The following is a 25,973-nucleotide window of genomic DNA, read 5'->3' on the forward strand; positions in this document are numbered from 1 at the left end:
AGCAATTCACCATATTTGTTGAAGATGAGTAACTTCCCATCACCGTGTATAGAATCCGGATCTCAGATCACCTGTAAAAGGAAAGGGGAGGGATGGGCAAAAGAAGGGGTGGGGGGAGGAGAGGCTTTGCCTGCTTTTCCTTAGATTTAAAATATTATTAGATGATTTCCTTGAATTTCTAATAAGCAAGTAGAAGTTTAAATTACAAGATCTCTAACAGAGTCAGAATCCAAATGGCACAGGAGTCCACAGACAACAATTGCCATGGCCGGATGGGTTTCAGGTTTGTTCTTTGCAAAGACAAAGCTCCCATTGAGTGGTGGAGAGGAGGAGAGCCCATGGAGGGTTTTCATTACCCTGATCACCATCCCCATGGCCAGGGGAGGACGCAGAAGGAGAAAAGCATAGCCTGACTGGCCAATGTGCTGCTGAGGATGACAGTTCATGGTGAGGCACACACCTGCTATTTGTGGCTCCTCTGGAGCAGGGTGGGGACAGAAGACAAAGATGAGAAAAGAAAGAACCAAGCCCAGCAATGCAAGCTCAGGCATTCAGCAAAAATTAAAAAGCACAAACCTCAGAGTAGAGAATGAGTTCTTGGTAGCAAACAACTATGTCGCCATTTGTGTGCGAGAGGAGAGTTCTTGCTGAGGTCTTAATGGGACATTTGGTTCACGCTTCCTTCATTTTGTTTATGAAGAATTTGCAAAACTCTTCAGCCGGAAATGTTCGTTTAATCGATTCTCTCAGAGGCAGTGCAGGAAAGGTTATGGAACGAGGGTTTGGGGTGAGGATTTCAGTCCTGCTTCGGATACTTAATAATAAATTATGCCCAAGTCTCCTACTTCTCCTAGGGCTGTTGTGAGCATTAAAATGCAAATATACGTAAATGTTAGCAGTGCTCCCAGCACTTGTAAGCACCCTATGATTTGTAGCTACTTGTTGTCCTCTCCCTTGTACCTGCAGAAAAGAGGCTCTGAGCAGCATGGTGACTTCCATTAGAATTTGACCACTCTCGGGATCATCCTTCACTGAAGGACCTTCAGCCGATTGCTTTCTTGCTCAAGTTTCAACATTTCCAGTTTCTCCTCCAGAACAGCTGGTCCCAATCTACTAAATAACCCCTTTGCACACTTGAAGACCATTATTAAGATTCCCTTTGGCCATAAACATATGAAGAAGTGTTTAACAGATGAAAAAAATGTTTAACCTCACTGGTAATCAAAGAAATCCAAATCAAAACAACAAAATGCAATCTTTGCCTATCAATTTGGTAACTTTTTAAAATGATAGTACTCCATGCTGGTGAGAGTAGGGTAAGGCGGCAATTTCGTACATTGCTGGTGGGAACATAAATTGGTACAGTCTTTCTGGAAAGCAATTTGGCAATATGTTATCAAGACCCTGAAAATTGTCCTTACCCTTTTACCCAGTAATTTCACTTCTGGGAATCTATCTCAAGGAAATAATCAAAGAATCGGACAAAGATTTCTGCTCCGTGGGATTTGTTCTAGCACACGGTATTTTGATTTGTGAATAAGTAAAACCACCCAGAAGTTCAGGGATGCCGTGGCACATATTAACAAGTTATTAAAAGTCATGTTAACAAGGCATATTCAAGGACTTGCAGAGTGGTCACCATAAGCTGGGAAACACAAGCACACACAACAGGACACAAAACAACGCAGTAGGATTTTAATTGCATAATTACATAGATTTATACTTTTATATGTGCACAGGGAAAGGCTAGATGCAAACACAGCAAAATAGTAACAGTTCTTATTAGACAGTGATAGAATTGCGGGTGACTTTTTATTTTCTTCTTCATAATTTTATAGGTAAAAGAAATTGTTTAAGAGCTATGTGGCCTTAAAAAAAAAAAAAAAAAGAGCTATGTGGCCTTACATATGTTTCCAGGTGGCTTAGCATGGTTGCTGTCCTGCCATAGCACATTGTCCAGAACCGAAACAATGGACGATCAAGGGTTGCAGAGTTTTTCTGGAAAGAGCCAGATAGCCAATGTATCAAGCTCTGGGGAATCATACAATCTCTGTTGCCCCTAACTCGACTCTGCTGTTGTATGGCAAAAAGCATCCATAGACAATCCGTCAACAAGTGGGCGTGGTTGTGTTCTAATAAAACTTTACTTACAAAATTAGGCAGCGAGTTCACTCTAGCCTATAGCTTTGGTTGCAGACCCCTGGCCTAGACGATGTGAATTTCTCCCAGCCTCAGAAAAAAAATCTATAGTTTCAAACAAATATACCTGGAGAGACTTCTAGAAGAACTGGTTGAGGCATCGCTCTTCTGTATTCTCCTGATGAGTCAGTCAATCTGAAACCTTGATTCAGAAGCCGTCAGCGAAGGGCACTCTACACGGGCCTTGCCTATTCACCACTGCAAGACATTCCCTCTACCCCATCATCAGCACCACCTTCCGAGGAGGCTGCTCGGCACCACCCACTTCAGCCCTTCATGCAGATGGTGGAGTGGGGAGTGAAGAAAGCCAGAAGTCTAAGTGCTGACAGCAGAGGGGCTGCAGACTTGGCACAGCTGATAGCTGGTTTGAGATTTCCACTCTCTGCCATCCATGTAGCTGTAGAACCTTCCAGAGTCCTAGGTCTATTGTTATGTATTCCTTTGGTCCCTGGGTTGAGAGGTTGACAATACATCAGCTGCATCCCAAGCAATATTCAAAGGGGGTACAAAGAGATGTTTTTGGTGGTGGTGGTGGTGGGGTGCTTGATTTTGTAGACAGACAAACTGAACCCTTGATGAGAGCATATGATGCACCTGTATGTACACATATGTATAATACGAAGCTCTGCAATTTCCCTTTTTGGGTTTGGAATCCTTCACACTCACCTTGGCAGAGACACAGGCCATCACGGTATTAACAGTCTTTCTCCTCACTCCCACCTGTCTTTCTTTGCCCCAACTCCTGGTGTGTGTTTCCAATGGAGACACCTTATCTAAACCATTGTAGACACTGGACACTTGTCCAGGAGGCAGGAACGGCATCTCAGAGCAGCCTGCATATCAGACCCGATGACGTGACAGGAGGTTGTAAGATGAACGTGACATTCCAGGGCTCTTTATTACCTTGTCACGTTTCCCTAATCAAATGTCACCAAATCAAATGTCAAGTTGTGAACCACCAAGTAAAAACGGCCCAAGTGGAAAGAAAAAAACCATAATCTGGGGCTTCTCCCAAAGTCCTCTTTCTGGCTCTTGGTTTTGATTCCCCTGCCTTGGCTCAGTCTGACTGCCATATTTTCTCTTAACTCTGAGTCCAGGCTGTGAGTCCAGGAGACAGGCACTGGTGTCAGCCGGGTTTCCACAGAGACTCTGCCATCCGGACAAGTAGACAGTAATAAAGGAAGAGAGAACAAAGAGATTTTGCATTTAAAAAAAATTAGGGGGCACCTAATTAAAAAAATTAGGGGTGCGTGTGTGGCTCAGGTGGTGAGGCATCTGCCTTCGGCTCAGGTCATGATATCAGGGTCCTGGGGTTGAGCCCCACTTTGGGCTCCCTGCTCAGCATGGAGTCTGCTTCTCCCTCTCCCTCTGTAGCTCCCTCTGCTTGTGTTCTCTCTCTCTTTCTCTGTCACATCGATAAATAAAATCTTTTTTAAATTTTTTTATTATTTTTTAAGATTTTATTTATTTATTCATGAGAGATACAGAGAGAGAGAGAGAGAGAGAGGCAGAGACACGGGCAGAGGGAGAAGCAGGCTCCATGCAGGGATCCCGATGTGGGACTCAATCCTAGGTCTCTAGGATCACACCCTAGGCCAAAGGCAGGCGCTAAACCCCTGAGCCACCCAGGCTGCCCAATAAATAAAATCTTAAAGAAAAAAAATTAAAAGCCCCAGTAGCTTGTTTTGCTCATAAAATGTCTCTGACATCATCACTAACACAGAAAATACTTACACCAAACCCTCTCCTCTACCTACCTGTCCACTAGGCTGCCCATCTATGACATGTTTTCCTGTTAAAGACCATAATGTAGGTCCTATTTCGATTTGCCCTGGATAGAGGCATTTGATTACTGTTTCATCAGAACAAGGGAATGGAATTGGCCCATTGTGACCTGCCCTGTTGCACAGCAGGCCCTCTTTTTTTTTTTTATTAAATCTTGTTCAATAAACAAATATTGGGAGTACCATGGTGTATTGAAAGGCCGCAGGATTAGAAGTGATTCATGCAGCCTGCTTCTTAGGCATTTTTGCTACAGAAGACATGGTTTTCTGTAGCAATGCAGTTCCATGACTTCCCAGCTGTGTGAATTACTTAATCTCCCCAGCCTTATCTTTCTTCCATGGGAAGAAGAAAAAGAACTATGTGGGGGTGGGAGGCACAATGAGATCCGTCACACAGAGTTGTAAAGTCGGAACAAGGGACCACATGTGAACGCCCAACACAGTGTAGGATGGAACATCTTATTCCCTTTTCAGTTCTTTAAGCAAGGAATGGTGCTAATACCTCCGAGAGATGCAGGGAGGAAAGGCACCTGGTCCTGCCCCCCCATCCCCAGCCATCCCCAAGCGTTGGATATTTAGGGAGCAAGATTTATGCGCAAAATGGTTGTGTCATGTGCTGTCAGAACAGAGAAGAGGGAGAGATTCAATAAAGCCAGTAGTATTCGTGAAGGCTTCTGGGGCGAAGGGGAGGGAGGGGACATGTGACATTTCGGTTGAGCCTTGAGGGACAGGGTTGGAGATGCAGGAGAGGCTTCTGGTCCGGGGAATGGCCAGAACACAGACTAGAGACAGAGAGGGACAAAGCACTTCGGGCAATGATGCAGGTGGGCTGCTCAGTCAGGTGAGCAAGGGCCCAGAAAGAAGGGGAGACCAAAGTCACCGAGAAGCCCAGCTCACAAGGGACCCACGAGCACTGTGCTGAGGCTACACCTTATTATTGCGGAGGGGGGGTGGCGTGAGATTTCAAAACCAGGAAATGGCATCATCAGAAAGTCCTGTTAATGGGGTGAACCCACATCGCTGCCTGCCCAGGGTGGCCCGGCCGTGTCATTGTTACTAGAACTCCCTTTGGCTCACAAAGTGTTTGTGTCGGGACAATGAATGATGAGCCACCCTAATTTTTCACCTTGCTGTCAACGGAGAGAAAGAAACCAGGACAGAAAGAGGCTAGCCCCAGAGAGATCCGTTCAAAAGCCACTTCGAGTATCTGGGCAGGAAGTTAGAGTCTCCAAAGGCAGAGGACCAATGGAAACAGAAGGAAACAGATCAACGACCCAGCCTGAAGCGGGTTCGCCAACTCCTGTACATTGGTAGTTGGTAGATGAGGGAAGGAGGGAGCATGGGCCGTGGCTGGTATTTTAGTATTAGATGAGTTGGGTCCACGGGGTGAGCAACACACTCCATGGAGAAGAACTAGCAAGGAGCTGGAAATGCGAATCTGGAGCGCCGGGGAGGTCAGAGCTGGAGATGTGGACCTGATAGACTCTTGGGTAAAATCGTGGCTGAAGAGGGAGTGTGTGAGACCACCCAGGAAGAGGACAAACAAGATGACACTCGGGGGGCTCGCGGACAGATGCTGATGAGTCACGAGCCAAAGAAATGAGGATCCAGGGAGAGGCGGACGCAGGGACGGCCAGGGAGGAGAGAGTTTGGGGATGACCATTGGGATGGCCAGAGCCAGCTGCTCCCCGAGGACCGAGGGGGCTGGAGGAGGGCCATCGGAGAGACCTGGGAAAGAGCCAGGCCGCCAGAGCAGCGGGGGCAGGAGGCAGATTGCAGTGGGCCCGGGGTGGGGGCGAGTGGGAGGCCAGGAAGTGGTGTCAACGAGCATAGACGATTCTCTGGACAGATCTGTGAGTGAAAGGAAGGAAAGAGAGGGGCCTGCGGTTTGAGGGAATGATCAAGAGAAGGCGAGCACTGCGGGGAGTGAAGTGAAGCCTGCACCCACCAGATGGCATGGGGGGGGAAGGGCGTTGGAGGCCAGAGATGCTCACGGGGAGGGACACCATGGGAGCAGAGGGCTCCTGCTTCAGGGGAGAGGCCTCCCATCACCAGAGGCAGGACTCCCCGTGGTCCAGAGTGGGGGGGCGTGCAAGGAAGTGAGGCCGTGACTCAAAGGTGGCTGTTAAGTTGAGGGAGTGCATGGTGGGGATGGAGGTGGCCTCCGTTTGTCACAATTGGCGACACTTAATAGCTACTGCTACTTCCCGCTTACGTGCAAGAGCAAGTTGCACGCATCAGCGGAAACCTCGCCGCCACCCATTTTACAGGCAGGAAAACTGAGGCTGAGGGAGGCGATGTCAATTGCCCACGAGCAAAACGTGAAGGCAGTGGAGCCCCACTTGAAGCCCAGGTCCTCCCCACTGCACCGCCGGGCTCGCAGGCCATGTGGAGTCCGGATGGACCGGTGGCTTCATCATCTCCGTGGAGCCGGAGGTGAGGTCACCCGCTGTGAATGATGGGGGTGGATTCAGAGGCCTGAGGACGGAGGAGAAGAGTTGAAACAGCTGCTGTGAAGAATGCGGCGGGGATGGGCCCAGGGAGAGAGAGGGCACGGACAGCTTCCCAGAGGCGCAGAGAGCTTCCAGCAGATTCCATCTTGCTCTTATCGGCCTGTACTTCCCAGCCCCATTTCCAGCTGAGAACTTGCCCCACGAGCTCCTGGTGTCTTTTGTTGCCCTCTCTCTTCCCCTGGAGGGAAGGATGGGTCACGTGGGCCAAGCAGAACAGGGTCAAAGATCTTCCCACCCCTGGGTGGCCTGTTGGTGATGAGCCGGGAATGGAGCCGGGGAGGTAACGCTGAGCTCCTACCAAAGAAACCTGGAGGGGATCCCTGGGTGGCGCAGTGGTTTGGCGCCTGCCTTTGGCCCAGGGCGCGATCCTAGAGACCCGGGATCGAATCCCACATCGGGCTCCCGGTGCATGGAGCCTGCTTCTCCCTCTACCTATGTCTCGCCTCTCTGTCTCTCTCTGTGTGACTATCATAAATAAATAAAATAAAAATAAATAAAAAAAGATTAAAACAAAGAAACCTGGAGCCTGGAGGGTTTGAGGAAGCCGTGCGCTCCGTGGGCAATAATGATTGCACAGGGAATGGCTGGGAGCCACGGTCCAGTTGCTTGGGCCCGGCCCATAGCGGAAGAGAGAGCTGAGTCAAAGGACTTCAGCCAGGTAAGCTGGCCACCGCCTCCTCTCACGCCACCTCCTTCTAGTCCAGCAACGGGCCCGTCCGTCCTGGGACACCTCTCCCTACTGAAGGTCTATTCCTTTCAGGTGGTGACCAATGAGGAAGCCTCCTGCCCTTGAGTCCAGAGCTTGAACGGCTCCGTCGGAGGCCCTGGCTTGACCACTATGAAAACAGTAACAGCCTGGAGCTGGCCCTCCCCCTCTGGGAGAATGCCATCGACCTAGTCGCTGATGGTGTTGGCCCCAGGGACAGGCCTGAAGACGTAGGGTTATTGCTCGTTGGACGTGGCCCACCAGCTCGAACACAACTATTAAGCCATGGGTGGAATTAATAAAATCCATACGGGACCGGAGTCTAGAAAAAGCTGGGCTCAATTCAAATTTCCATAAAAGCGGCTAACAGGACCAGGGAGTTGGCATCGAATTCTAGAAGTGTGCTGGCTTCCTGCCTCCCCGAACGTCATTTTCAACACACTGGGACTCGGGATAGAAAGTCTGTGGGCTGGAAGATTCCAGAAGCTTTTATTAGAATCTTCTCAGGGCTGTCTTTCTCCATGGGGCTAGAAACTCACTTGCAGGTGGGTGATCATAGTTGGTTCTTTCAAACAGATTGGGGAGAAAAGGGCACAGGGCAAAGACCTGCAGCTTCTGTGCAGGCCCAGATGGAGTCATTCCAGGGGGATACAGGCGAGTGGGGCTCTGATTTACATCCGAGGGCCTCTAGTTGTGGGGTGGGGCAAGGGAGAGGGGGCACTGGGGCACCTGGCAGAGAATTGGGCTGAATGTTTGTGTATTCCGGGGGCGTGGGCAGATGATGGAGAAGCAGTGATCCCTCTGTGTGTGTGTGTGTGTGTGTGTGTACACACATGAGCCCACAGACACTCCAGGCTTGGGAAGAGGTGCCTACCATCATCCAGCCCGAGGTAAAATACAGCACCTGTCTCCTGGTAGCCCCGATTTAAACTGGATCCCCCTCCCACAGGCAGGGGGGTCTCCTGAAACCCCTGGCCACATCTCCCACTCCCCCGCAGATTACCATCTTACCCAAAAGTCGCCCTGAAAAGAAGCCCATGGGCAACAAACCCCTCCCTCTCCTACCCGTTCCAACATTTCTCTAATTAATGCAGGAGAAAATTAATTACAGAGGGATTTTCAAGAACTCGGCATCTAATGGCCAGCCCGGCACCCCACTCCCCCACCTCCCCGGGGCCAACTGCAGCCCCCATTGGCTGAGGGGCCCTCCCTCCTCCCCAGCCCTGCACACAATACCGCAGGCTAATTAGGCCGGGAAGGAGTTTCTTGGCAAAGGGGGCTAAGCACTAGGTCAGTACCTTGAACAACCCAGAAGAAAGACAAAACAGCATTAAAAGAAAAAAAAAAAAGAAAGAAAGAAAGAGAAAAAAAAAAAAAAAACCCTGCTAATCCCAAGTGCATTTCCGCCAAATATTCTCCTTTTCAAGTGTTTTCTTCCTGGTAAACAAAATGCTGTCGCTGGCTCTGCAGATTTTAGGACACGGTTGCTTAGTAATATTGGGGAAAACACCAAGTCCTCACCTCAGTTCCATTTGTTTCTCTTCTGTCTTGCTCACTTCACTGAGAGGCCCTGACATTCCCACATCACGAGGGACTGCCCGTTTTGTAAAGAAGAGCTGGCTTTTCTTTTCTTCTTTCTCTTTTTCTTTCCTTCTTCCTTTCTTTCTATTTCTTTCCCTTCCTTCCTTCCTTCCTTCCTTCCTTCCTTCCTTCCTTCCTTCCTTCCTTCCTTCTTTCTTTCTTTCTTTCTTTCTTTCTTTCTTTCTTTCTTTCTCTTTTTTTCTTTCTTTCTTCTTTCTCTTGTTATCAAACTGCTCCCCAAAGCCAAGCTAGAAACACAGTTCAGGTCCTGTAGACCAGTGCCATCCTGTAGAATGGTCTACACGGTCCAATATGGCAGCCACTAGCCACTCATGGCTCATGAGTTAGAGCTCCAGGGCTCCTGACAAAAACCCTGTGAGTTGTGCTTGGCAGGACCACTGAAGGGACAGCCATAGAGTCTGGTGGCTCTGTGATGGTCGTAGGGGACAGAGGGTGGTTTAGCATAAGGATCACACAGGCTTCCATCCAAATGCATCCCCATCTTCCCTCTGTAGGGTTTTGTGCATCACTTAACTCCTCTGTACTGCTCTAGGCAATCCCACAAGCACACCTCAGGGTTGTGTCTGAGGCCCTGATGATGGAGGACAAGTCCCCAGCACATAGGTGAGGCCCCCAGTGACCCCTTCCACCAGAGCACAACGCGCACAGCTGGCGTGGCCCACTCTGCAGTGTCGCTCTTGCTTTTCTTGCTCCCAGAATCCTGTGCTGTTTCCCACCTCTGTGCATTCCCCTCTGCCGGAAACACCCTGCCTCCCTGCTCTTCTGCCTCGGCCTCTAATCTAAGAAGTCCGAAAGACTCAGCTTGAGAATCCCCTAAACTGAGATGCTGTTTCTTTTCCTCTCTAGAGCCCCTTACTCTCTCTCTCTCTCTCTGTCTCTCTCTCTCTCTCTCTCACACACACACACACCTTTACATACACCACACCCCTCCCCCTCCCCAGAACTGGGCTGGAGATCCTTCCACAACCTTGTCTCTGTGCCCATCTGCTCCTCTGCATTTGTCTCCTATCATCCCTGTTACAGAGTGAACCCTGAGGACATAGCCCGTGTTTGACTTTGTTTTGCTTTTCAGAGGTGTCCCCAATATCCAGAATGATATCTAACACACAATAAATTCTCAGTTAATATGAGTCATCTAGGAAGCCACAATTATCCATCACCATTTCCCCCTTGCATCAGAGGTCAGCAAACCATAGCCCACAGGCCAAGTCCAGTCCACCACCTGCTTTCAGTTGACCCTCAAGCTAAGAAAGTTTTTATTTTTTGGTTTGGGAGGGGGGGATTTTTTTTTTTTTTTCATAATGTTTAAAGTGTTAGATTTTAAATGGTTGTATAAGTACCTGTGTAATAGAACTCTGACTTTGCCTCTTGACTTGCAAGGCCTAAAATAGTCACTTTCTGGCCTTTTAAGAAAAAGTTTACAAACCTCTGGTCTAGATCTCAAGAACAGCCACTGATGGGGCTTGGTGCAGCCACCGTCAGAGAAAGGGAGAGAGGGTACTTGGGGAGGAGTGCTGAGAGAGGAGAGAGAGGGTGCTTGGGGAGGGGTACTGAGAGAGGAACCCAGAGCTCCCATCTGGGCCATTTCCAACAGAGTTGAGCCCATGGAGCTGGGCAGATGGCACGAGCTAGTCCCCAGGGATGCCGCCAGGGGGGCAGCACGGACAGGGCACGCTTTGTCTTTCTCCCACCACCTGCCTCTCCCCACTGCAAACACCTCAGGGAGTAGGAATCGGAGGGGCACACGATGTGGGCTTCTGAGAAAGCTCTACGTGCCCACACTCAACCATGGCAAATGGAAGAGGGGCTTTTCTGTCATCTGGGTTGTAGTTTGGCTGTGTTAAGTAAGTTTCTATTTAAAGTCAAGCCCCCCAAACATGTTTTCAATAGCAATGGGAAGGTCTTCCAGAGCAACAGGCACAGAGGCTTGGAAGCTGTCATCCAGGAGGCAGGAAGCAATCTGTTCTTCACCGTCCTGCTAAGACATGAACTGAGGTTTCTAAGAACCAAAGCAAAGATCGCTCCAGGCCCTGATGACACCGTGTCAAGGTGAGCAATAGGAGCCTCAAAGGCACCCCATCTCTCCCATGTCCCTCCCTACCTTCCATACACCCCCCAACGTCTTCCAATATCCCGTCCAGAGGCAACTTGCCAAACGTCTCAGGCATGTGGGAGTACCTGGAGGCTCACTGGTTTCACTGCTTGGTTCCCTCTTCCAACAGGGAGGGGCCGAGTGCACCCCACGTGCTAAATATTTCACTGCTGGAGAGTCTATTTTGCTTCTGCTGCTGTTTGGCAGCAGAGAGACAGGAAGCTATTTAGATAGATTATCTTCCTTTTCAGGAAGTTTAGAGGAACTTTTCTATTGCAGTTCACACAAACATCCAGCTAATGGTCATTTAGTCATGCCGGCTCATTAAGTCACCAGTGAAGAATGCTCAGCCTAGTTCAGCGACACTCGAGCGTCTCTACTCGTTGCCCTAGATCCAAGGGAGAGGGAGAGCTGGGTGAGTTGTAACCAAGACCAGGAGCTTAGCCTGAAGGCCATGAGGGTCCAACATAAAGCGATTCTCACTTCCCGGGGTTGCCTGTGATTTTATAGAGTAATTGAAATGTAAGTGAGTAAGAAGGTGTCTTCTTGAAGAGTTTCTGGACAGATGATGCTGTGTTTTTAAGGAAGATCAGAGAGAAATTCTTGGCAGGAGGTAGTGAGAATGTGGTTATGAAAAAAGTGATATGGACCCATGGACTAGAGTTCAAGTCATGGAGATGAGTCAACAGCTGGGAAAGGAGACTGGTACAGACCATCATGGTTAACTATGATTGATCCATGGCTAACCATCATGGACATTAGGCTCTGGACATAAGTGCTCTACATGCATTAACTCATAGGAGGCTCAAATAACTCAAGGAGGTAGGCACAGTGAGGAAATTGGCCTAGAAAGCCAAACATGCTGCTTAAGCTCATGCAAATGGTGAGCGGCAGGGCTGGCATGTGGATCCGGTCTGAGCTATCCAACGGGACTTTCTGCAAGGGTAGATATGTCCCACATCAGTGCTTTCCAATATGGAAGCTACATGTGGCTATTGAGCCCCTTGAGGGTAGTGTGACTAAAGAACTGAACCCTTAATTTTACTTAATTTTAATGTATTTAAATCCAAGTAGTCACACGTGGCTAGAGGCTGCCATCCTGGACTCCCCAGATCTAAGCAGTCTGGCTCCAGAATCCACAGCCTTAAACATTAGACTATCCTGCTTTTTAAATCAATTGAGAGAATCTGGAACTGTTTATTAGGAGAATACTTAAAATCTAGAGGTAGATTTTGGTTGATTTAATTTTAATTAATTTTCAATAGAACATATAAGAAATTGCAGTAAGAATGAATATATAAGAAATCAGACTGAATGGAAATGCAAGACAGAAAAGTTTGCTTATGTTAAAAAGTAACCAATTAGGTAACCATTCGGATCAGGTGTTTGGCAAAATATCTATAAAGGGAGGAAGGTAAAACATCAGCATGATTTGTCAAGAGAGGTTTCCTCTTGTTTCATCAATAAATTCTATCAAGCTCCTATAATACAACTTTATTAAATCTCTGCTCTCTAAAGACATATGGTCTAGGTAGGAAACCATGTCAAATCCGTCACACAAAGTAAGGCTGCATGATCCAGGGTGGACGGTACAAGTAAAGTGTGTTCATCCTGTTGGAATTCAGGTCAGATGTTTATCCGCAAAAGCGAGAATGATCAAGGAAGTCTTCATGGAGGAGATGGCATTTTAGCTGGAGGTTGAAGGATGGATTGGATTAGCACAGCGGGAAGTTGGAAAGGATGAAAGTAATGACAGGCTTGGAAGGAAAAACAAACTGTTCTTGACAGATCTCTCGGAGACTGACATTTAGGGATTAATCAAAAGTGACTCCAAATTCTCTAGCTTGGACAAAAATAGTGGTTCTGGGGGCAGACAAGGGAACTTTAAGGGGTGGTAGGAGGCAGTTTGGGGAAATTATGACTTTGGTTTTGGCCATGTGGATTCCGAGGCCACAGCTTGTGTAAATCTCAGATTAATACTCACTTTTCACGAGCCATTAAATGTCCAATTTAGATGGGAGGGGGGAGGATCAGAAGGCTGCCCAAGATCACCTCCATCCTAGTACTCAGTGACTTTGCTTTCCCTCTGAGGCTGAGAAATTAGGCCATGGCAAAATGGAAGAGAAGCCACAGGACTCCAGTGATGCGCACGTCACCACCCCAGTGGGGACAAACGCATACCTTGTTTTCTCTGCTACGCCGAGTTGACAGACATCCGGTTACTTCATCTTGGGAGTTATATTCATCTGCCCTTTGGAACATCCTGCCCAATGACTGATTTCTTTAAATAGCTTCCCCCCCAATTATATTTGTAATACCTACTTACTGCAAAACATTTGGAAACTTCAAAAACAGAAATAAGGAAATGCAATCACATATCTGCGCACACACGCAACAGACCTGCATACGTGTGTGCACATGTACACATTCCTATGTGTATGTATATTTATATAGATATAGTTTTTGTCCATTTCTACCTGGTATTTTAAAATACCTTTTTAGCTGAAAAAATCTGTATGAAAAAACTAAGAAGATAATGGTACCCAACTTTTATCGAGTTGTCCGTATGTTCTAGGCATAGAGGAAAAAAGTCATCAATCTCCGCACGCGAGCACATCTAGAGGTGTCTATTCCTAAAACGAACCTATAGACCTCTCCCCTTACTGCTCGGCAACTACGTCTTTAATGCCTGTCTTCATCATTTGCTTTATTCCTTTGAGCCAGACCACTATCAATTCAAAATTCCCTGTAAGGGACCGAGAAAACCAAAGAAGGGGCAGCAGTTGAGGCTTAGGAGTGAAGAGTAGGGATCAAAGGAAGCAGGTGCCCCGTCAATATTCTAAACCGCACATCTGGAATTCCTGGCTCGAAAGAAGGTTCTGGACAAGAAAACAAATGCTGAACAAACATAGGGGAAACCACAAATAGACATCAGCAGCACCTGGAGAGAAGAAGTAGCCTTGCGGAGGAAAGGGAGTGAAGAAGACACGAGATGAGACTGGGTAGGACCAAAGGGAATTTGTACGTTGCCTTTAAACTGCCCCAGGGAAATCAGAGATTGAATTATCCCCTAGTGAATATGACCCATGTAGACAGGGAATCTACGGATAATTCACACACACATAAGCAAGCAATCTCAACAGGGGATTCTTCACTCCTGCCTTGGTTTCCTGGGGATTCAAACCAAGGCACTGGTGCTCCATTCTTGGAGATACCCCAAAACACCAAGGCTGTAAGGCTGTGGGTGGATCCTTATCTGGTCCTTTTCTTTCTTTCTTTCTTTCTTTTTTTTTTTTGCAAGAAACGGCTTGCTCCCTGAGCAAAGCTTGTGGGAGGAGAGCGCTGTCTTAGTGTATTATACACCTAGGGAGGGGGTAACGAGGGGATGGCCTTTCCACCAAAGATAACACAACAGCCCCAGACCGCCTGTGATTCCCTCTCCAAAACTTTCCTAATGAGCTGTCTGGGGTGGGGGGATCTGGGGGGGGTGTATTTTCAACCATATTTCAGCCACTACTTGTTTTTTTTTAGATTTCTGTCTCCATTTTTTGATTTCACAAACGCTGTTTGCAATGACCTTTCCCTCTCCACCATCTTTGACAGTTTCTCATGCGTGAAACATATTTTTGTTCATTATTTTTTTTTTTTTTTTGTCCACAACCTCCCCTCACAACCGTCCAGCCCGGGTCTCCCTCCCTGTACCCTTCACCCCCATGTCAGACATATAATGAATTACCATTCCTTCAGACAACGAGGTTGAAAACTCGTGGTCTCCAAGGCAACGGGGTGTCCTGGGGTGGGGTGCTGGGGAGGGGGGCTTGCCTGGCCAGGAAAGGACTGGAAGTAAAGGGGGATGGGGAGGCAGAAGCAGAGATGATATCATTCCTGAAGACTGAGAGCAGCCAATCGGCTGGTGAGGATATGATGTCATCTCCCCCACCCCCACCCCCTTTTGGCCTAGGTAGCCCCACTGAGAATTCTAGACAAGTATTGAGCTCAAGTTGTATTGCTGTGAGAGAAAGAGGGCGGGCGATGGCAAAGGGGGGAGAGAGAGAGAGAGAGAGATCTACCGGCTTTCCGGATGGCCCTAGCAGACACTACAGTCTTCACTGGAGGCAGCCCCATAAAAATGTCATCAGCTTGGGCTCTCCCTGCATTACAACACAATGATTTCTTTGGGGAGAAGAAAAAACCCTGAGATTTATTTTGCAGCCACACCCCCGCCTCCCTTGCAAGAGAAAAACCAACCAACAACAAGTTGTGAATGAAGTGTCTGCACATCATCCCCCACCAACCCAGCCTGAGAACTTTCTGAAACCGAAAGACGCACACACTCACACAGAGCCAGCTGAGCACATTTATGCGGCCCTCTGCAGCCACAGGGATGGAGGAAAGGCTCTAGGTGCTCCCAGGGTGGGAGTCTGCTTTGGGGGAGAAGACGCCCAACCTGGCAGCCGGGGCCACTTAAGGTGCTGGGGGAGGGGCGTCTGTCCCCAAGACAATGACAGTATCTCGGGCTCGGTGCCAGGCTCCTAGGAGAAGCAAACAAGCCATGGCTTTAGGGAGGGGTGCTGGCTCGTTAGAGCGCCTACTGATGTGTTACCCCCACGCAGAGGGGAGGGTGAGTGTGCATGGCTCTCTTTTGCCAGATCTTTCTCTTGGGATTGGGAAGCAGTGCTATTTCACAAAAAAAAAAAAAAAAAAAAAAATTAAAATTAAAAAAAATGTTCCCAGGAGTACAGGCCATAGGACGGTGTGTCCAAGGGCTCAGATCAGGCCAGGGAGGCCCTTGCCTCTTGCCTTCGAATGGTGCAAGACGTGTAGGTTCCCCCACGGTGGTCTTTCCGAAGTCTTTCTGGAGTTGTCCGACCTGGACCCACCGATGTCACCTTTCAGGACACAAAGAAGCCAAGATCCATGTCCAACACCCCATTTTGTAGATCCGGGCATCAAGGCCAGACAAGGGAGGGACCAGCCAAATGACGAACAGATGCACCAGTAGATCGAGAGTTGGCCCCAGAGCTCTGCCCACTGTTCATTCTTCGAGACAAGCCCGTGACGCAATGGTGGCCCTGCAAGATGGAAAGCCTTCAATTTCAGGGTCACCTGCTTACCATCTTCTGCATAAGTAATTACAGGTACTGGACTGAGATGATGATCTCCAGCCCCGTTCCAACGAGGTGTGAGTGAGAGTGACCCCACAGACATCTACCTCGCATCCAGCTCCCCCTTGACCACCAGGCCCAATGCGCACAGAACCAGAAGCCACAGCCAGGCTCCCGAGGGGCCCACCTCCAGGAAAGGAGACAAAACAGGGGCCATGAAAGTATGTGCAAATTGTACACATGAGCATTACGAATCAGGGCTGGAGACCCGCGAGAGAGGGCGTGAACATCCCTATTGTAGCAAATACTTACTGATCACCTACTCCGTAGACAGATGTCGAAATAGAAGTAAGGCTAAGTCTGAGTTCTACCCTCATGGCATTTCTGCCAAGGAAAGGACACTGAGGCTGTGTGCACAATGACCTCCTTTGAAAACCTCAGGAAGACAGGGACTCGGTTGTGCTGACGGTGTATGCTCCGTGTGGTGTCTGGTATACAGCAGGTGCTCAATAAATTCTTGCTGCATGGCCAAAGGGAAGCAGGGCCTGGAACACATCATTCTATCTTTGGAGGACATTAGCAAGGAGCTGACACCCGAACAGGGCAATGGAAGAAAAATAAAAATTTGCCAGGTAGAAAGAGGGGGAATATTTTTTTTAAGATTTTTATGAGACACCCACAGAGAGAAGCAGAGACATAGGCAGAGGGAGAAGTAGACTCCCTGTGGGGAGCCCAGGACCCTGGGATCATGACCTGAGCCAAAGGCTCAACCACTGAACCACCCAGGTACCCCGGAAGGGGAATATTCTAAGTAGAGGGAACCACAGTTGCAAAGACATAGTGTATAAGGATAAGACAGGATGGGTTGGTTCTGCTAAGATAACCAATAACCCGTAAGTCTCCATGGTTAAAATAACAAATGGTTTCAAAATGGTGGTTTTCGGGCTTTACCGCCTCCCCCCACATTTACCCTCTGGCCTTCAGAATGCTATTAGCAATTTATCCATTATCTGTCATTCATCTATCGATATATTAGCATGGACTCACAAATTCCTATTTTTTAATGGCTTATAATTTTTATGGACTGAGTCCTTGTGTCCCCTCGCGTCCAAAATTCGTATGTTGAAATCCTAACCCCCAGTGAGATGGTGTTAGGAGGAGAGGCCTTTGAGGGGGGGATTAGGTCACGAGGGTGGAGCCCCATGGATGGGATCTGTGTCTTTATAAAAGGAGGCTCCAGAGAGCCCTCCATTTCTTTCCACACCTGAGGACGCAGCAAGGAGATGGCCATCTCTGAACCAGGAAGCAGGTCCTCACCAGACACTGAATCTACTGGTGCCTGGACTTTGGCCTTCCCAGCTTCCAGAACTGTGAGGAATCAAGGTTGTTTGTGGAAGCCACCAGTCTCTGGTGTTTTTGTTAGAGCAGCTGGAGCTAAGATAATCATTCCTTCCCGTACTAAATCATGGGGGTGGGGGTGGGGGGTCAAATTTGTGCCAGGTGTGGCCAAGGGGAGTGCTCCTTTAAGTTGATTTCTGTGTCTTCGTGACTGCCCCCATCCTTTTTAAAATATATATCATTTTTTAAATAGGTACCAAAATGACCTCATTCGCTTGGATGTTCCATTGTGATCACGAGGCGGCTGAAGACTTGGGGATGGCAGGAGAGTTTTGGGGAAGCAAGAGGAAGCCCCCTCTTGGCTTTCCAATGTTCTGGGGAGAGGAATCTGCTTTGTGGAGAAATGACGAGCCCCTCTTAACACAAACCGTAACAAGAGCCTAAGAAACAGTCAAAGAAATGACTACAGAAAATGCTCCTTTGCTGTTCCCTTTCAGAGACACTTTTTGGAGCCGAGGCTAAAGGGTTCGGAGGCACAGGGCAGAGGTGGGAAGGTACTGTTTCTTTGCACCGTTATAGCTCAAAATGCCACATTCTTGGAATTTTTGTGGAGTTCTGTGAGTTTTTAGCAGGCTGGATACAAGAGTCCCTATTACCACCCCCATTTTTGGCAACGGAGCTAATTCTTTGTACTATTACCCTTCCCCTCCCAACACGATCTTCTAATAGAACACATCTGGGTAAGGGTTTCTTACTCCCATTTTACAGATGATGGCACCGAGGTTCCAAGACATCAAGAGATTTGTCTGAGGTCACACAACTGGGCATTTGGACACCAGCTCCCTGACCACTCTATGACTTGGCTGATATCTGTAGATGGGAAGGAAACCAAAACAAGCATGTACTTCTGGGCTCTTCTTCACCCCCACTCACCTCACACTCACAAAAGTGTAGCCTTCTGAGGGTCTCAGGCCAGTCCAGGCCCCGGTATGAGGCAGGGTATATATGGCTATGTCCAAAAGCAAACAGTGGGATGTGCCCACTGCTCATTCTCTCAAATAAATACAAATTTTAAAAAATAATCATAAAGCCAGAGCCCTAATGCAGCAACCTCAGGATGAGACCAGGGAAGCTGTCCAGGAATGATACCCGAAGCATGGCGAGTGAGGCCTCCAGGTGTCCCAGCTGAAGGGAACCCATTCAGGTGACACCACGTATCCCTCTCTCTGGGGTCAGAATGAAGACAATGCCTTCAGATTAGGAGACTAAGAGCTCCTGCAACAGGGGTCAGCAGCACTGGCTGGATGTTGGTCCCCATCACAGGACTGCAGGGACCAGCGAGTTACCCTGACTTTCGGATTCCCCCCACCTCAGTAAAACGAAGACACTGAAGACCCACAGGGAGCCTGCAGGGGGATTTCTGATGCCAGCCCCATGTAAACTTTATTTATTCTTTTTATTCTTTCCCTCCCATGGCCTTTTATTTTTCATTCGCTTAAGAGATGGAGCTTGGAAGTCAGGCAACGAGAACAATTTATTGCAACCTGAGGTCCCCCAAGCTGATTTCCTCTCTACATGGGCCTAAGGATACCTCCACCTCAGGGCTGTGTTATGGTTAAATTAGACAATGTATTTCCCAAGGGGTGCTTTGCTCAGTCGAGCCCAGAGAAATCCCCCGGTCTGCGGGAATCAGAGCTGGATTTGGAGGCAAGGCCTCTAACAAAGTAATGAAGGTAAAATGAGATTATATGGGTGGGTCCTCGTCTAATCTTGACTAGTGGCCTTGTAAGAAGAGGAGGGTAGGATAGGGACATGTGTGCGCTGAGCGGACACAGAGAGAAGACAGCCGTTTGCAATCCAAGGAGAGAGGCCTCAGAGGAAAGCAGCCCTGCCGCCACCTTGACCCTGGAGCTCCAGCAGGTGAGTGTGTGTTGTTTGAGCTGCTCAGGCTATGGTGCTCCTGCCTGTCTTTTCCTTCTCACTTCTCCTTCTCTTTGCCTGCGTTCCCCTTGCCCTACTCATGGCTCTCATGGTCTTTCTGGAGAGTCTTGTGGCTGACGTATGGTTGGTCCCACCCTTCAAGGGACAAAAGGCTCCGAGGTCTCATCTGGGCCACACCTCCAGGTTCTGAGCCTTTGGCTCAAGAGTAGATGGCGAAAGACACACAAAAGATAGGACTTTGCCTTTAGCCCGGATTCTGTTTTTCACTTAAAAAATCCAGGTCTGCCGCCTGCCACGCTTGTCACGTGGCACATATACCACCAAAACCCATTGCACAGTACTTGGCATTCGGAGCTGGGAGGCCAGAGCAACACTGGAATAAAATCACTATTTATTGGTCTCTGACTTCTGACAAAACTGGTTCTCTGCTGCCCACCCACCCACGAGGCCCGCGGGCGAGACTGCGTGGTGAAGACACCGGTGTGGTGAGTCACCAGTCGGCTCAACCGAGCACGCTGGCTGCTCAGGGAGGCCCAGGCCTGAAGCCCCACTGGGCCGGCGTCCACAGTCAGGTCAGGCTCCCTAGGACCCTCTGGCCTGACTGATGAGACAAAGCCAGAGAGAATGCCCTTCCGACAAGGCGGCCCTCTCGTGCTCCTGTCCCACGGCCCTGGCCGCAGCCCCCTACCAGCCAGGGAGCTCTGGAAGGTAGAAGAGTGTCTGGAGGAGGCACGAGGGAAGGGGAGGGCTCAGGGCAGCAGGGGAGGGAAGCAATTCTTACCACCAGTTCAGATCAGCTGTGTTCCGGGAGGCAGGTGACCTGTACTGAGGCTCCTTTTGTGGCCTTTTCACATGCAACCTTGGCCTTCCCACCACGGCTAATCAGGGCATTTCCAGAAATGATTACAATCAACCACACTACCCCGAGAACTGCCCCAGAGCCCTGCCAGAGCAAAAACATGCTGTTCTTCTATTTTATGAATGAACAAACCTGTATGCTTTCTATAAATGTCTGCATAAATCACTGCTGAGCATTCCCATCTTGGCACAGGAAACCCATCCCAGGCTGCAAAAGTGGCTTCTTCCCCAAGAGAGAGGCCCGGGGGCCACTCCCTGCATTTCTCCTGGACCCCAGGGAGCTGCCTCCTGAGCTGTTCTCTGGCTCCGGGGAGAGAGCTCTTGCTCAGACAATGACTCAGCCCCAAAGGGGCGGCAGCTCACCTTTCCAGGGGCCTTCTGGGCTGAGCTCCAGGTGAGGCCCAGCCAGGCCTGCTGGGGTTTAGGGGATCCTTCGTAAGCCGTCCTCCTGGTAGCTCCAGCTCACCCAGACCCACGGCCCCACTCGGCCCACCGCAGCTCGCAGAGGGTAGCGCCTGCCGGAAACAGCCCCTGGGAATGGATCTGCGCCGCTGGCATTTTATGCAAGAGCTCCGTGTCCACTTAACTAACGAGTAATCATTAATATTACCCCTGGCCCATGTATCCAACTGTTAAACTGACACTAATGAAATGACTCTCAGGCACCATGACCAATATTAAAACCAAGTCTGCACTGTTAACTTAAGTGACCCAGGCTGATTGATACATCGTGCCTTGCATTTAACCAGAATGGAGGGTTTTTTTTATAACAAAATGCACAGACATTTCTTCCACCCTGGTTTTATTCTTTCTGATTATATCCCAGCGCCAACTGGATCAGACCAGACCGCAGCAGACGGTCCCAGACTTCATTGCTGGAATCCTAGTTCTGCTTCCTTGGTAAAAAAGGGATTGCCAGGAAAGGGGGATATTTCATGGAAAATCTGGGGTCGAAAATAATGTACCACATGTGACTTCGGAATCAGCTGTGAAGAGCACGCTATAGGGTGGACTCATTCAAATGTCCTGGCTTTGGTTAAAAAAACAAAAGAGGAGGGCAGCCTGGGTGGCTCAGCGGGTTAGCGCCGCCTTCAGCCCAGGGCATGATCCTGGATACCCGGGATCGAGTCCCATGTCAGGCTCCCTGCATGGAGTCTGCTTCTCCCGCTGCCTCTCTCTCTCTCTCTCTCTCTCTCTCTCATGAATAAATAAATAAAATCTTTTTAAAAAATTTAAAAATCAAAAAAGGAGGGTACTCAGTGTTAGGAGGGCTCTCCGGAGGGGAGGATCCAACTCAGCAGAGGTTGCTCACGGTTCTCACCTCCTCCAGGCTGGCCTCTGAGAGGCAAGAGAAAGTCAGGATCCAGAGGAGGACCGAGCAGCAGAAACCCTGCCAAGGATGAGAGGCCTGCCCCCCTGCTGTCCTTACCTCTTCCCAAGCATGCTGGGCTTGGTGGTCTCCCTTAATTTAGAAATAAGTGGTGCATTCATCCCACAGAACACTGCACGCCTGCCGGGCAGCTTGCCTTCCTCCTGGTCCCGCCCCTGGCCTCAGGGACACAGCCCAAAACAGTCACTCCGCCTGCATCATCTGCCCGCGACCCACAGACTCCACGTGGGTGGGCGGCATCTGGGAGAAACACAGGCTACAGACAGCCCTGGTCCTCTGGCGGCCCCGAGGGGGGCATGCGTGGGCCAGCCCAGGAGGCCACCTGGCCACGGGATCCTGAGGCTCCCCTGTGACAGGAGGGCTGGGGTCTTTGGGGTTGGGCAGCGATCGGGGCATTTCATTCCAAAGACCTTCGAAGCTGGTGCTGCCACAAGCCAGGATTGAGGGTTTGGGGAATGTTCCGGGTAGGCAGATAGCATCTACTCCCTGAGGAAGACTAGGGGGACCAGGGGGGCACGACAGTTAGGGAGCCCAGCTAGGGAGTGAGTGGAGGCATCCTAGGACAGAAGATGGAGCACACCCTCCAATCCTGGTGGACCTACCTGTCCCGGCCCTGCCGTGTGGCACGGTGGCTGGGCTAGGAGCGTGCTAAATCACGACAAAGCCTCCAGAGTCTCACTTTTTCTTTTTTTTTTTCTTTCTTTTTTTTTTTTTAAATCATTCACTAGTTGGTTTTGATTCTTGGATCTGATCTAGCTGTGTGGCCTTGAGCAAGCTACCTGCCCTCTCTGAGGTTCATTTCCCACATCAGTACAACCAAACACTCGTAGCGAAGGATTAAGTGAGATACTTCGTGTAAAGCCCGCTGCACAGTGCCTGGCACACGGAGGATGCTCAAAACCCGTGGCTTTTCTCATCTTCCTGCTTCTCCCTCCCCCGGGGCGGTCTAACCCCTTCACCTCTGGCAGGGAGGTGCTCTTTCCTCCTCCATCACCCCTTCCTTACTCATCAGCTTCACACGGGGCTCCCCTGGGAACGCGGGCCGCGGAGGGGCAAGTCTGGAAGCTTTGGGCCAAGCCAGACCATCTCCCTGCAGAGCCAGCGCTCAGCAAGCCCACCTCCACCTGACCTGCCCAGGTGAGCCCAGGTGGGCCCTCCCCAAGGCCACGCCCCCACGGTGTCACGTTCAGTTCAACCACCTTCCCTCTCCCCCCTCCTCGGGGCCTGGCCCTCGCCTGTCCCTTCGGAAGCTCTCAGGCACCCCTGCTGCCTTGTCAGGCCCTAACTCGTCGGGCCGGCTTGCCTTGGCGCTGTGGCTTATCCAAACATCTTCATCGCTTTTCATAAATTCAATCCCTCCTTATCAGCCGCACCATCAGGAGGAAGGGCAGGGGGGCTTGTGACTGAAGTGCGGGGAAGAGAAGCTTTAATTAGCCTCCCTGCTCGGCGGGGTCACCCGCAGTTCACGCGCCCTGCCCTCACATGTTCCCAATCACGTAGTGGGAGCGCCAGCGTGGCACACGCGGCGACGTCTGTCCTCTGCTCCCGGCTCACACGCGGGGCTGGGCAGGAGGGAGGCCGTGCAGGGGAATCAGCTGGCGTGACTCCCCACCCCCCCACAACCCCCCGATCTGTCCAGCCACCCCCTGAGCTGTCAGAACAGAACCCCAGCCCCACGCCACGAGCAAGTCCTCCCTGCGGAGAGCGTCCAAGCGCCCCTCAGAAGGCCAAGTGCCAGCTCTCGGGAGCCCCTTCGACGACAGTGACCGGAGCGAGCACTGGGCTTGGAGCAGCGCGCTCATCAAGACTCTGGACTCTACTACCCTTCAGCTGCGCAATTGCACAAGAGTCCTTGTCTCAAAACAAACAACTAAAAAAAAAAAAAAAATGTGGGGATGAGAACACTGATCTTCCCTACCTCTGAGTGTTGTCAGCCTGGAGCAAGACTATATGCAAACACGCTTCCTTCTGTGCCAAGTTCTAAACAAATGACACATATTCCTACCTACCCAGACCGCGGGACGTGTGGCGACGCTTTGCCACAAACAGGCTCAGAGACCGCCTGTGTTTTCACCAACTCTGACGTTTTCTTCAAGCCCCGTCTCTTCCACAAAGACTTTGACTTGGTCTCAGGCACCTCGCTGATGGGGTTTACAAGCTGGGGCTCATTTTTCACAGTGTAAGGGTGTCACACAAACGTCACCCCCACCCCCACCCCCTCCTCTGGCCACCGCCTCTCCGTGCACCTTTAACCACTCCAGGAAACCCAGACGATCCTTCCCAGACCTCCCCCCCAACCCCCCGGCCTCGAACCCACCAAGACAACCCAGCAGCCAAATGGGCTTGACAATCAGCGTTGCTGAGGGTCCTTCCCGGTGCCAAGCCCTGTGCTGGCTCCTGGGAAAAGTCCTTGACTTGCTTGTGGCTTCCCAGAGGGGTTACGGACGGTGAGCCCACGGACCTGTTCACCCAATCTGGAACACTCCTGAGAGCAGAGGTGGACTATTAATAAGCACATTGGGAAAACCCGTGTAAATTGGGGGACTGTCTTGGGCCAATCGGGAGGTGTGGTCTCACGTTTTCTAGATCCTGGGGGGAGAAGGGAGAAGCCAGGTGAGCTCTGAAAACTGGGTGCCCAAAGGGCTAGCAGGAGCCAATCCCTCTGTCACTGTGGCAGGAACTGGGAGAAATGGAAATGCTCATCCTCTAAGTGGGTTCCAGTCTCACCCGGGAGGGATGCCTCCACCACCACCCCCCCAGCTGCCCCCTCCCCCCTGCCATGCACAGCTGAGCACCTGGCACATGAACAGGCCGTCGGCGTTGGCTGGCCCCAGCTCCAGGGAAGAGACCAATCTCAAGGAGAGACACAGTCCCAGATTCCCCGAGAGGTCCCAGCCCCAGCCTTTATGATTATGATTCTAACTGGCATGTGTGTGGTAACCAGGCCTCCTGAGCACATTCTCATGCATTTTCTCTTTTGATCTGAAGCAGATAACGCAGACGGGAGCATGCGTCCCATAGGCCACCCTGTTGAACAGTACACTGGCTGAGCAAGAACAAAGACTGTAAATGAAGAAGGATGTTTGCACTACGCTTCCCGCTTGCCTGCAAACAGGAAGCTTTGGAGGCCTACTCTGGCGAGATCCCCACCTCTTGCTTACCCCAAAGTGACATGGCCTAAGAGGCTTTCCTTTTATTGCTTTTTTTTTGTTTGTTTAATGGGGCAAATCTCTTCTGATACACTTTTTTTTTTTTTTTTTTGGTGTCATTTTGCTGCAGCGAGAGGGAGCCACGTCTGTTCTGATGGCTCCGGGGGGACATGAATGGGTGGCAGATGCTGGTCCCCCTTCCCTCTTACCTGACTCGTGACCTCTGCAGATTCCACCTGGTATAAACACCTGGAGGGAGAAGCTGCCACTGGCGGGTGGGGGGAAGGCCAGCAGTTGACCCATCAAGACAGCTAGGCATGCTCCTGGGGCTAGTGACTTGGAAGAGGTCAGAGGTGGCAGGCTGTTGAAGCATGTTTCCCTGAAGACAACAGGGATTGCAAAATGGCCAAACTGACTTGTCTCAGGGATGGTCTTCATCAATCCCAAAAAGGACTGGAGAAGAGCTCTCTTGCTGACGGAGGAGGACCAGGGACCAGCCAGCTAGGAAACCCAGGGGCGGAATATGGCTGGGCATAGATAGGAACGGGATTGGGGACGTGTGTCTGGAAGCCGCAGGTGAGATGTGGTCCAGACCGGCCTCAGGAATTTTTATTCTATAGCCTCAGAAGCCTCTGGGTCTTCCAGGCTCCTGTTCTTAAAATGCAAAGGCTGGGGGCACCTGAGTGGTTCAGGGGTTGAGTGTCTGCCTTTGGCTCAGGTCATGATCTCGGGATCCTGGGATCGAGTCCTACATGGGGCTCTCTGCAGGGATCCTGCATCACCCCCTGCCTAGGTCTCTGCCTCTCTCTCTGTGTCTCTCATGAATAAATAAATAAATAAAATCTTTTTAAAAAATGCAAAGGCAGGCAAGGGAGTAATGCTCTGAGCAGTGAGAGTTCTTCAGAGAAACAGAAGCAATAATGGGATATGTACGTATATATGTATGCTTGTGTGTGTGTCTTTATATACATATATATACCTAATGTTCTCAGGGGCAATTGTACCCCAAGAACATGGCAAAGAACATCTGAGCAAATTCAGAAAGTAGGAAAAGAAAGAAAGAAAGAAAGAAAGAAAGAAAGAAAGAAAGAAAGAAAGAAAGAAGAAAGGAAGGAAGGAAGGAAGGAAGGAAGGAAGGAAGGAAGGAGAAAGAAAAAGGAAAAGAAAGAAAGAAAGAAGAAGGAAGGAAGAAAGAAAGAAAGAAAGAAAGAAAGAAAGAAAGAAAGAAAGAGAAAGAAAGAAAAAAGAAAGAAAAAAAGAAAAAAAGAAAGTGATAGGTAGATAAAAATCTGTAAT

At 49.9% G+C, this 25,973-nt stretch overlaps 1 long non-coding RNA gene across 2 annotated transcripts; it reads right to left on the minus strand.

Annotated features, from left to right (window-relative positions):
* Nucleotides 1-1,665: 1,665 nt before the first annotated feature.
* Nucleotides 1,666-20,707, minus strand: LOC144286943 (uncharacterized). 2 transcript variants are annotated; one of them, XR_013354901.1, is made up of 3 exons: nt 20,502-20,707; nt 15,235-15,968; nt 1,666-3,348 (listed from the first exon to the last, which is right to left on the minus strand). It is a non-coding gene; the product is annotated as an uncharacterized LOC144286943 (long non-coding RNA). The 2 variants fall into 2 exon arrangements; XR_013354900.1 differs by lacking the exon at nt 1,666-3,348 and having other exon boundaries at nt 12,376-15,968.
* Between the last annotated feature and the right edge of the window lie 5,266 nt (nt 20,708-25,973).

This window comes from Canis aureus, chromosome 16 (genome assembly GCF_053574225.1).
Source record: "Canis aureus isolate CA01 chromosome 16, VMU_Caureus_v.1.0, whole genome shotgun sequence".
NCBI lineage: Eukaryota > Metazoa > Chordata > Mammalia > Carnivora > Canidae > Canis > Canis aureus.